General features: G+C 45.5%; 2 protein-coding genes across 2 annotated transcripts in view; one reads left to right on the top strand and one right to left on the bottom strand.

The window, feature by feature from the left end:
* ARPC1B (actin related protein 2/3 complex subunit 1B) overlaps positions 1 to 4,063 on the bottom strand; it is a 34,873-nt gene extending 30,810 nt beyond the window's left edge. The window contains exon 1 of the mRNA XM_075285163.1: positions 3,808 to 4,063. The gene's annotated coding sequence lies outside the window, so the exon portion shown is untranslated. The remainder of the gene's footprint in view (positions 1 to 3,807) is intronic.
* LOC142217007 (actin-related protein 2/3 complex subunit 1A-A) overlaps positions 1 to 12,159 on the top strand; it is a 248,285-nt gene that overhangs the window by 171,534 nt on the left and 64,592 nt on the right. The gene's annotated exons all lie outside the window — the stretch shown is intronic.

Genomic DNA, 12,159 nt, shown 5'->3' with positions numbered 1-12,159 from the left:
AAACTGGTTACTGAGTCTATGGACTCCATCCTGAAAGGTTTTTTCTTTATGAAGAAGTTGAGGAACCGAAGATCTATAATCATCCGCCACCCTCCTGTGGACTTTGGAACCAAGAACACGGGTGAATAAACTCCTTGACCCACTTCGGGAGGAGGGACCCTTTCCAGGGCCCCCTTTGAGAGATATTCTGCGACGGAAGCCTCCAGGCAGTCTTGTTGTAGGGCTGGTAAAACCCGCGTAGTGATGAAACGATCCACAGGAGGATGGGAGAACTCTATTGCGTATCCTCGCTGAACAACTTGAAGGACCCATGGGTCCAGAATATGAAGATGCCATGCCACAAGGAAATTTGAAAGGCGCCCTCCTACGGGAGAGCTGGTCACAGAGAGCGGCGTCTCCTCAAAACCCCTTCTTCTTAGGGTCCTCCTTGGGGATCCCGCGACCCGCCCCCTTCGGACGGTATCTGGGGCGTCTCTGGCTTCCCTGTTGAGGCCTGTATTGAGACGTGGAGCCTCGACCCCTAGAAGGGGGAGGCCTTCTTTCTCTGGTTGCTTGTGGTAGTGATCTCCCTCTACCATCAGCCAATCCCTCCATCAGATCGTCCAGCCCTTGGCCGAAAACCTTTCCAGGTTGAAAGGGGAGGGAACACAAAGAAAACTTGGAGGCCTTGGAAGCCAGCTTCACCTGCTGTCTTGCCGATTCTCTCAGGAAATCCGTAGCGAGACGGATCTCCCCCATGGATGCCAGGATGTCGTCCCTGTTAACCCCGGAGTCGATATCCTGTTCCAGGCGGTCCAGCCGGGCTTGAAGCTTATCAGCTACTTCCGTTGAGGCGATGCCCACCGTCACCTGGGCTGAAGCAGACGAATACGCCTACTTGAGCGTTGAATCCACTCTCCTATCAAGCAAATCCTGAAGATTTGACCCGTCATCGATGGGCACGACAGTGCGACGGGAAAGCTTAGAGATGGCTAAATCCACCTTGGGTGGCGGACCCCAGCGATCCAGTTGGGAGGGATCAATCGGATATACTGCTTTGAAAGCTCTGGTGGTGACGTAAGCCTTCTCCGGCTGCTTCCATTGTTGTTCCATTAGGCTGGCCATGGAGGCGTCCACTTGGAAAACCCTCCGCTTCCCAGAGGTGGACGCAGAGGCTTCCCCCTCGCCAACCTGGTCCCACGACCGGATGGCCTTCAGCAGTTTATTAGTCTTCTCCCGATGGAAAATTGGTCTGCTGGTACAGGAGGACTGATCGTCCGATGATATGGACACCTCCTCCACCTGGAGGCGCTCCAGGGAGGGCAGTGAAGCAGAACGCCTTTCCACGCGCTGCTTCTTGGTGAGCTGAGCCAGTGAAGTACGGATATCCTTTAAAGAATCATCCTGCAAAAAACACAAGGATACTTAGAAGCCGGGGGGACCCTTCCCCTCTTTGCGGCAACCGTACTCACCATGTACTCCTTGACCCATGCTACCAAATCACTGGTAACGGGTTCCTCCCGCAGAGGTCCCCTGCATTGCTGGCAGCGTGACCAGTCATAGCCTAAAGGCAAAACAATGACATTCAGGATACTCCCACCATTGGGAGAATTAGCAGACGAAAAAAACCGCACCTACCATCAGGTAGTGGAACGTCACAATCAATGCAAGCCAGATGTCTCCTTTTAGAAGACTTCTTCCGTCTCACTTGATCCCCGGAGGGGGTAGAAGAGGAAGACATGACAAATAGAAACTAGTTTTCAGCGATACCTAAGCATGGAATATGAAACATCAGAGGAGTACATTCAAGGAACCATATGAGGAGACTCACCCAGCTTCTGCAGGTCACTTACCAACCTTCAGCAGAGTTTGCAGTAGAATAAATGCAGTTTAGAAGCGGAAACCACAAGCCACAGCGCAGAAACCAGCTAGGGATTAGACTAGCAGGCAATGAGGGATGCAACCTGCCTCCTTTTACAGCCCCATATCCGGAAGGGGCGTGGCCTTAGTCAAAAGAGCTCCGTTCCTTTTGCCCTTCATAAGACTCCTAGCCCCTCAAGTCACGCTCCCCCCTTGAGCCAACTACTTTGGCACGTACCTTAAGCTCCTGAGGACCTCCAGTGTCCAACGCTGCTGTTCGCGTGGTCCCGGAGTGGCGAAAGCCAAACCGGAAGTTGCCGGTGTTACATTACCAAACGACCGGCCGGAACCCTCCTACGCAGAGGAAAGGTTCCGCGAAACCGGAAGTTCCCCTCATGGAGCCGCGCGAACACGCCGGCTGGCTGCGCGCGGCTCCCAAAGCCCAGCAGGACTGGATGTCGGGGAAAGGTAGTAGGATCGCGTGAGGGAGGTGGGTAAAATAGGTAACCTTAATCTTACCTATTATCTTTGCAGGACCGACACAGAAGTCCAAAGGGGCAGAGTGCATGATTGAAGACACCTGAACAGGTCTGAGCAGGTAAGTACCTGAAACTTTCTTCTTTACTCTTTCTCTTTAGGAGGACACAGAGTCCTCCCCACCTGTCCGATCCTTTACACAGGACAGAAAAAAACGCACAGGGGGGAGGTATCTGTGCCCTCTTAAAGGGAACAAGCCATGTGAAATTAATACATGGCTAATTAAAATTCCGCCTGTCCTACCAGCACACAGGGGCACGAAATACCCCACATTGTGCCGCTGGTAGGGACGACAGGGAACATACATTATGCAAAAGTGAACCCACAACTAGGCTTTATGAAATCCTGGTTGGAAAATAGTGTCACTTGTTAGAATATGTAAAACCCACACCATTTCCTTTGTGTCATGCAGCCTTCCTACTGTAAAACTGGCCAGGTGAGATTGTGTAATTCCAGCAAGCAATGTGTACTAGCGCCTTAGAAGTGCATTCATACGCAGCCATGCACATGTACATTATAAATCTTGTAGGGAATGTGTTCTGCTATTGTAGATATTATTTCCAAACCTCATTGGAAAATTACATCAGCTAAAAGTAGTAGAAACATAAAGCAACTACAAGATGGTTACCTCATGCAGTTAAAATGGTGATACTGTGCTCAGTGTGTTAGTCACTTCCCTTCCTTCACAAAGAAATGAGAAGTAACAGAGACTGAATGGAGGACGTACATGTTGTGCTGCGCAGAAAATCAGTCAGATTGCTATATAAAGGGGTTATTTTTTATTTCACCACTAGAACTCTAGTTATACATGGCTGCTAATAGATATATCACAGGCAGACATGTGAAAACTTTTTCAAAGTGAAGGCACCAACACTACTTTAAAAGTCTCCCCTTGAGGTCCCCAGAAACCACATTAAGATTCCCAAAAGTCTTCCAGGAAAAGCAGCAGAGGTGTTTCGGGAATACTGATGGGTGTGGCTATACGAATTAAAGCAGAGGTTACGGACAGAAATTGGCTTTCTTCTCTTGAGGGACACTGCTATATGTCTGATCTATTAAACTAATTAAAATACAAAAAAATAGTCCTTAAGACAGGCAGAGGCGGACAGACATAAAGCAGCTGGCAACCACATGATGTGCATAGTATCAGACAGTGATGCTCCATACTTCCTGTGAATAGCAGAGTGTCTATAGTGCAGGTATTCCGCATTTGGGAGATATAGCTTCAAAAGCTACTGGAGTTTTTCTACAGCTGTACAAGCGTCATATTTCTAGGAGGTGGGAAGAAACAGCTTACGTTTGCACTAGCAAACTATCTACGTCTGATACAAAATCTGCTAAATATTTTCTGTAACTAAATAAAATGTTACACAATAAAGAACACAACAATCATGCCGGACGTAAAGCTATTTCCACATTTATTACACCTACCTATGACTCTTGTGCCGTCCGTTGACTATAGATTCTGATGGAGATCAAAGTATAAAGTCTGTTAGTTTCACAAAACTTCTCTTTTCCTCTCTGAGTTATGCAGCAACTTCCTTGTGTGGGCGGAGGTGCTTAAAGCTGAAAAAAAAAATACCACAAATAAGCCAACATTTTCTCCCTCCCCCTTCTTTTCATTGCTCCTTTCTAGACTGCACTCAGATGTATTCACATCTGGACATTGAAAATGACCAAATTTTCCCAAAACTCCTAGAATAAGAATGGCTTCTGTGTCAGCAAATGGGGAGGGGTAGGAGGTCTCGCACAACAGGCACATTTCTAAACACTGTGCTCTTTGTATTTTAGTCAGCAATAAAATAGATTTGGGATCCCGAGAAAGTTTTATTTCCAATGATCCTTAACATAATAATATCATTTTGGTTTATCAGAGTAAATTCATTTTGTGCGGTAAAAACTCTCACAGCACATTCCTGTGGTTTGCATATTTATTTATGTATTGCCAGAGTTGCACTTTGCGAATCCTCAGCACTTCCGAATACGCTGACACTATCAATATAGGACAATACATATCAACCCTTTCCTGAACAGGATTTCTGGGATTGCATTAGAAATATTTGGCTTGCAGATTTTTAGTTTATGGAATACAACAGATTTCTGATATGCTGATATATTTAGGTGAGACGTAAGAAAAACTATATTGTTAGCTGCCAGAGGATGAAGGAGACTGATTTTCCCAGAGCCCACCGCAGCATTACAGATTAACAGCAACACCAAACAAAGAAGCAATAAATAAAGAATTTTTTTAAATATAATGTAGATTATGAGCCCATATAGGGATCACAATGTACTTTGTTTTTCTTTTCCTATCAGTATGTCTTTTTGTAGAATGGGAGGAAATCCACACATACACAGGGAGAACATACAAACTCCTTGCAGATGTTGTTCCTGGTGGGATTTGAACCCAGGACTCCAATGCTACAAGGCTAACCACTGAGCCACTGTGCTGCCTGAAAATTTTTATGGTAACTTTTGGTATGAAAATGATTCATGGGTAACCCCTTTAAGTAATGACAGGACCTTGTAGTGCTCTTTACACACTTTTTCAAATATGTTTTTGTTATTTGACATTGTCACTCAATAATAAAGTAGCTACTTTATTCATCTGCAAATTAGGTGCATGCACCACACTATAACCAAAAGCAACTAAATATGTCCCAAGCAATTAAATATGTCAAATCAACTGTTCAAATTACTATTGAATATAACTAGATTACAGTTGACCAAAGCCTACTAAGAATTGATAGGTTATCAATATCAGATAGGTGAGAGTTCAACATTGGGTACCCCTCCAATCAGCTGTTCTCAACAACCGCTATATGGAGAGCTATATGGATAGATAGACCTGTTCTTCATGTGGAGTATGTGCTAAGTTACTGCAGCTCAGCTTGCATTCACTTGTATAGAAGTTAAGCTGTAGTAAGTCAGCACATCCGCTACACAGAGAACAGTGAGGAACCTAAGGATAGGTCATCAATATAGAGGGGGAAATATATCCTCTTGCTCCTGTCCATTTCTCCACACTATATTCTGCAATAAACCAGTCACTGTTGGAGACTAAGGCTAAGTTCACATCTAATAATAATAATACATTTTATTTATATAGCGCCAACATATTCCACAGCGCTGTACAATTTGTAGGGTTCAAATACAGACAGAAAGATGCATTAAAAAGAAAGTCATTTCACACAATGGGACTGAGGGCCCTGCTCACAAGAGCTTACAATCTACGGGGGGGTTTCACGAGGTAGCAGGGGCGGCATTGCTTATGCAGAGGTCAGACAATGTTGTTATAGAGGTTACTGTCATTACACAAACATAAAACTTTATGAGCCATCACTAGTGGTGTCCTTTAACATGTGGATGGAGCTTGGACCTTAGCCTGAAATGGCATCATATCATGTGGGGAAATGTGGGAGCGGGGACAGATGAGGGTTAAATTTGGGGGATTCTAATTATAGTATGGAAGGGTTAACGTGTGAAATTGTGATAGGTCTGTCTGAAACTCTGCACTGGAGTCTCTGTTGGACTTTCTGTCGCAGTGTTTGACCAAAGTCTGTGGAGGAAAAAGTGCTGCACATAGAACTTTTTCCTCTGTAACTTTCAGTTTTAAAGCAATGGACAGCCAATGGACCCTTTATAGTCAATGGAGTGTTCCAGTCTCCGCATATAACCGCTATTGTAGTGGTCCGCTGACCAGAAAAATGAGAGGCGTAAGCTTCCCTTGAATGGGAGCAGGAGCTCACAAAACTGCAACACTGTTGCAATGCAATAGCTAATGGTTGTTATAAGGTGAACCTGGCCAAAACCTCTATTAAAATATCGCATAAGGTCCATGCAGTACAAACTCGGATACATCACTTGATACCTTTTTTAATGGCTAACTAAAATGACTAGTTTTCAAGACTACTTAGGCCTCTTTATCAGGCATGGTTTAAACACAATTTCTAAAGGATGCATATTTATGCAAAAAGGAACACACAGGAATAGAATGTTTGGTGGGAGAGTGGATGGTAATTAGTACATACAAGTAAACAAATCATCAGTTCACAAGGTCCTTATCAGTTCAAAGAGTGGCCTTTATGGTTGTTTGATTAGTGATGTGATGACTTATTTCTGTAGAGGGACATAAACCCATGTGACAGATTCAAACCACCCTGGAGTGTGACAAACAAAGTCATAAGCTTATATTCACACACTTTCCTGTCTTTTTTGGATTTTAAATTTCCCGTTAAAACCAAAATTTTCATATCATATTATGATCTTGATTGCAAAAGTGTTTTGGCACGGGAACGTCCATTCTCTGCTCTGTAATCGTATGGTGGTGTGAGTTCATCTGCATTTTAAGTTTCTGACCAGTCTCCCCCACATACAGGCCTCCAGTAGAACATTTGGAGTATAATATTAAATACACCACATTAGGTGTGGTGCAGATGTAGGTACCTGGGATCTTGTAATCCTGATTAGAGTTGGGTATCTTTAATTTGTCGGTAGTTAATATGTGCTGGCAGGTCTTGCGCTTTTTCTGTCCACATGGAAACGTTACTGTTGTGGTAGTTGGTGACAGTGAGCTGCCAATAACCATATTCCTGAGATTTGGTGGCTGTCTATAGCACAGGAGACGGAGGTCTGGAAATATGGATTTTAGACGGTCGTCTTTTTGCAATAGTGGATGTAGTTTGCATGCAATTCCTCTCTACACACCTCCAGGTGTGGGTTGTATGTGATGACCAGAGGCACACGATTATTTTCCGGTTTAGTATTGTATTTTAATAAATCCAATCTTGGTATTATGGTGGGCCTGGTAATTTGGTTTTTGATTGTTCTTGGATGATAACCCTGCCTCAAGAATGCATTTTTGAGGCTTCCAAGGTGTTTATTCCTATTGTTAGGCCATTTTGTCAGCCATCTTGTAATCTTTTATATATAAACTTTATAAGCATGTCTGTTTAGAGTCTCAGAGACCCCTTTAGGGGATAAGGCATGTGGAATGTTAATGGATGGGTTATAACTCCTTATCTGTTTGTGGTAAGGGTCTCATCTTTGAAGGTGTGTGTAGATACAAGTTCTATAACCTGTTGATCGTTAGCCCAAGACTGGAGTGGTCTGAGCAGCATGTGATCATTATTAGAGATGAGAGAACACTAAAATGTTCGAGGTTCGAAATTCGATTCGAACAGCCGCTTACTGTTCATGTGTTCGAACGGGTTTCGAACCCCATTATAGTCTATGGGGAACATAAGGGGGAAACCCAAATCCGTGTCTGGAGGGTCACCAAGTCCACTATGACACCCCAGGAAATGATGCCAACACCTCTGGAATGACACTGGGACAGCAGGGGAAGCATGTCTGGGGGCATCTAACACACCAAAGACCCTCTATTACCCCAACATCATAGCCTAACAACTACACACTTTACACATTCAAAAAAACCTCTATCAAAGTGGGAAAATACCTGGAAACCTTCTTTACTCCCCAAATGGATGGACACAAACCCCAATTTAAGCTCAACAAACAGTAACAACCACCCCTTTAAACCATGACAACCACAGATGGAATAGGCAATGGGAAATCCTTTAGTCCTCACCCACAACTGTCATAGTGTGTGTGTGTGATGTGGTAAGACCTTCCAAAATTGACTTTTCTAGCCCTTAACATGAGCCCTTCCAAACAAAGTTACAGGACCTTAAGCTGAGCTACCAGTAGAGATTGAGGCCCTTGGCATGAGTAGAGCCTTGCACCAGCAGTGTTTTTGGCCCTTAGGGTGAGTTGAGCCTTGTACCAGCGTGTGTCCCTTAACATCAGGCGGGCCCTAAGTTCTGCGCTTTGCACAAAAGTTCCACATTAACTAGGCTGAATGGTACAAACCTTAGTAGGCCCGAGAACCAGGAACAGGTCTTGCAATGGCTGTCGGATAACGCTTAAAGCACATTGTCCACCAGCCAGTCAGCCTCTACCTCCTCTCCTCCTCTTACCCAAGTCTTGTCCTCCTTCCACCCAAAATTCTCAATCTTCCCAGAACAATAACCCCAACTGTCCCTGCTCCCCAGAGCTGTTCTCCCTTCCTTTGACTGTACCGCAACCTGCCCCTCCATTTCGCGATTCCACGGACCTAACAGACGAGTATCTGTGTCCAGATGCTCAAACACTAGAGTCTCCTCCATCTCCGGTCGATTTGGTGGCGGATGACCAGCAACCCACCCTCATCGACAACGATGAGATGCAGTTGCTGTCAGGGCAGCCAGTTGACATGCGCATTGTGCAGGAGGAGGAGGCGAGACAGGAGTTGGAAGAGGAGGTGGTGGACGACGAGGACACCGACTCCACCTGGACAAGGCGGATGTCAAGCTGGGAAAGTAGTGTGGATGTTGAGGCAGGTGCAGCACCAAAAAGGGTAGCTAGAGGCAGAGGTCAGCAGCTTCGCCGAAGCCAGGCCAGACCCGGAATGTCCGAAGATGTTCCCTTTTGTACCCAGCCCAGAAAAACTCCCCCATTGAGGGCACATTTCTCGAAGGTGTAGAGTTTTTTCAAGGAATGCGCCGAGGACAGATATAGTGTCGTCTACACAATTTGCCTCTCGAAATCGAGTAGGGGCCCTGAGAAGAGCAACCTGTCCACCACTTCAATGCACCGTCATTTGGAATCCAAGCACTGGAATCAGTGGCAGGCAGCAACGGCAGGACAAACGTCACCCGCCGTTCATGCCACTGCCTCTGCTCACAGTGCTGGCGATGCACTCCAGAGGACGAGCCAGGACATCACTTCATCTGCCTCCGCCACTTTGTTGGCTTCTCCCTCATCCTCCCCTTTTCCTGCCACTTCTCCTTTTGCCCGCGCCATCATGCGCCTCTTCCCAGCAACTCCCCATCTCCCAGGCCTTTCATTTCATGCTAAAGTACAGCGCAACCCACCCACATGCCCAAGGCTTCAACGGCCTCATCTCCAAAAATCTGTCCCAGGAGATGTTGGAGTCCCGGCTGGGGGACACTCTGCCCTTTTTGGGCAGAGTGTCTACTGCGCCACCTCACTGTGCCGTCCACACCAGCATTTTCCCCCAAACATGAGGCGGTCCCTAAATTCAGTGCTTAGCTTAGCTGGGAAGAGGCGCATTATGGTGCAGGCCAAAAGGGCAGATGAGGGTGAACTCCCCAATGTGTCACAGACGGATATGTAGGTGTCCTTGCATCATATCCTTGCACCATACTTGGCTGGATTGGACTTTCATTTTGTGCCAAAAAGTGGTCAAGACAGTGATCCCTCAGCTAATCCCATTACACCATCCGTTGCCAACTGCAGCACTGAAATTACCATCTCTGGAAGTGGTCCAAAATCTTTCTCTGCATTTAGCCAGGCTCAATGCTATGGTAGGCTCCAGGGTTCTCTTAATGCATATTGCATTGGGGACTCAGATGTGTTTCTCAGCACTGAGACCACCACTTCTGACATCCCAAAGGAAGTAGGCAAAAGATGTGCAGTGCAGAAAAAAAAGATGAGAAAATAAGTGTAGGCTGTAGAGCACAGAGGGATCGGAGAGGGCAGAGCTGGTGTCGGCCAGGTATTCCCAGTCAGAAACTGGCACTATATGGCAGTGGCAGGACTTGAAGGTATTTGTAACCCCAATATATTCTTTGCATTCCCAGTCAGACAATGGCACTATATGGCAGTGGCAGGACTTGAAGGTATTTGTAACCCCAATATATTCTTTGAATTCCCAGTCAGAAACTGGCACTATATGGCAGTGGCAGGACTTGAAGGTATTTGTAACCCCAATATATTCTTTGCATTCCCAGTCAGACAATGGCACTATATGGCAGTGGCAGGACTTGAAGGTATTTGTAACCCCAATATATTCTTTGAATTCCCAGTCAGATACTGGCACTATATGGCAGTGGCAGGACTTGAAGGTATTTGTAACCCCAATATATTCTTTGCATTCCCAGTCAGACAATGGCACTATATGGCAGTGGCAGGACTTGAAGGTATTTGTAACCCCAATATATTCTTTGAATTCCCAGTCAGAAACTGGCACTATATGGCAGTGGCAGGACTTGAAGGTATTTGTAACCCCAATATATTCTTTGCATTCCCAGTCAGAAACTGGCACTATATGGCAGTGGCAGGACTTGAAGGTATTTGTAACCCCAATATATTCTTTGCATTCCCAGTCAGACAATGGCACTATATGGCAGTGGCAGGACTTGAAGGTATTTGTAACCCCAATATATTCTTTGCATTCCCAGTCAGACAATGGCACTATATGGCAGTGGCAGGACTTGAAGGTATTTGTAACCCCAATATATTCTTTGAATTCCCAGTCAGACAATGGCACTATATGGCAGTAGCAAAAATAGTGGGTGTATATAGCCCCAATTCTATTGCTAGGGGACTTGCAGGGTATTTCTGGGGTGAAGGTGGGGGGGGCACACCGTTGGAACGGGGATCGGGGGTATATATAGGGTATACGGGAATACACTGTCAGTGTATTCCATTCAGGATCCTGGGAAAGCTGGGTTGCGGCGATTGAGCCCGTCAGTGCCACGTTACACTGACAAGCTTCTCCCTGGAATTGAAGTTATATGTAACCCCAATATATTCTTTGAATTCCCAGTCAGACAATGGTACTATATGGCAGTAGCACAAATAGTGGGTGTATATAGCCCCAATTCTATTGCTAGGGGACTTGCAGGGTATTTCTGGGGTGAAGGTGGGGGGGCACACCGTTGGAACGGGTGTATATATCGGGTATACGGGAATACACTGTCAGTGTATTCCATTCAGGATCCGGGGAAAGCTGGGTTGCGGCGATTGAGCCCGTCAGTGTCACGTTACACTGACAAGCTTCTCCCTGGAATTTAGCTCTTACAAGAGCTGTTGGTTGTCTTCTCCTTCCTATCCTAGCCTGTCCCTGCCTACCCAGAATCTAAGCCCTAGCTAAATGGACGGAAACCTCCGTCCCCGATGAATTGCAAGCTCAGAATGACGCGAACCTGGGCGGCGCTGTTCTTTTAAATCAGAGGTCACATGTTTTCGGCAGCCAATGGGTTTTTCCTACTTTTTTCAACGTCACCGGTGTCGTAGTTCCTGTCCCACCTACCCTGCGCTGTTATTGGAGCAAAAAAGGCGCCAGGGAAGGTGGGAGGGGAATCGAGTAATGGCGCACTTTACCACGCGGTGTTCGATTCGATTCGAACATGCCGAACACCCTAATATCCGATCGAACATGAGTTCGATAGAACACTGTTCGCTCATCTCTAATCGTTATCTCTCTTGCTGTGATATATACATCTAGAATTAGTGTAAGATGTTAGTTTACACATAAATATTTTAAATTCTTCTTTATTTCATGAGAAAGGTCATCCCAGTTTGGAAAGTAATAATGAGATGCAGATTACATTAGGCCTTATCCAATAGTCATGTGCCACACCTTATGTTGTAACTCTATAACCAATCATGTCATGAGAATAGTCCAACCTGTATTGTATTTAAACTACCTTTTTGCACCATTAAAATCAGAACTCACTTGATACACTATCAGCTGTGTGTGTGTCTTTGTGATTGTCCAGGCCTAAAGGATGGGTGTAGCTTATCAAGGCCTGTTATTTAATTTGGAACTCTGCAACATACTCTATTATGAGGACCCCTTGATGTCCCTAACACTACCCACAGGGTCTTAACATAAGTGATAGTATCTGATAGCCTGGCTGTAGACAATAGAGTTCTTTATATGTTTGGGATGAAAACTATACCATCTCACGTAGGTTGGGCAGTCAATTGGCTTCC

Source organism: Leptodactylus fuscus, chromosome 8, assembly GCF_031893055.1.
Source record: "Leptodactylus fuscus isolate aLepFus1 chromosome 8, aLepFus1.hap2, whole genome shotgun sequence".
NCBI lineage: Eukaryota > Metazoa > Chordata > Amphibia > Anura > Leptodactylidae > Leptodactylus > Leptodactylus fuscus.
Note: the sequence above shows the minus strand (reverse complement) of the source record. Positions and strands in the feature narration are given on the sequence as shown.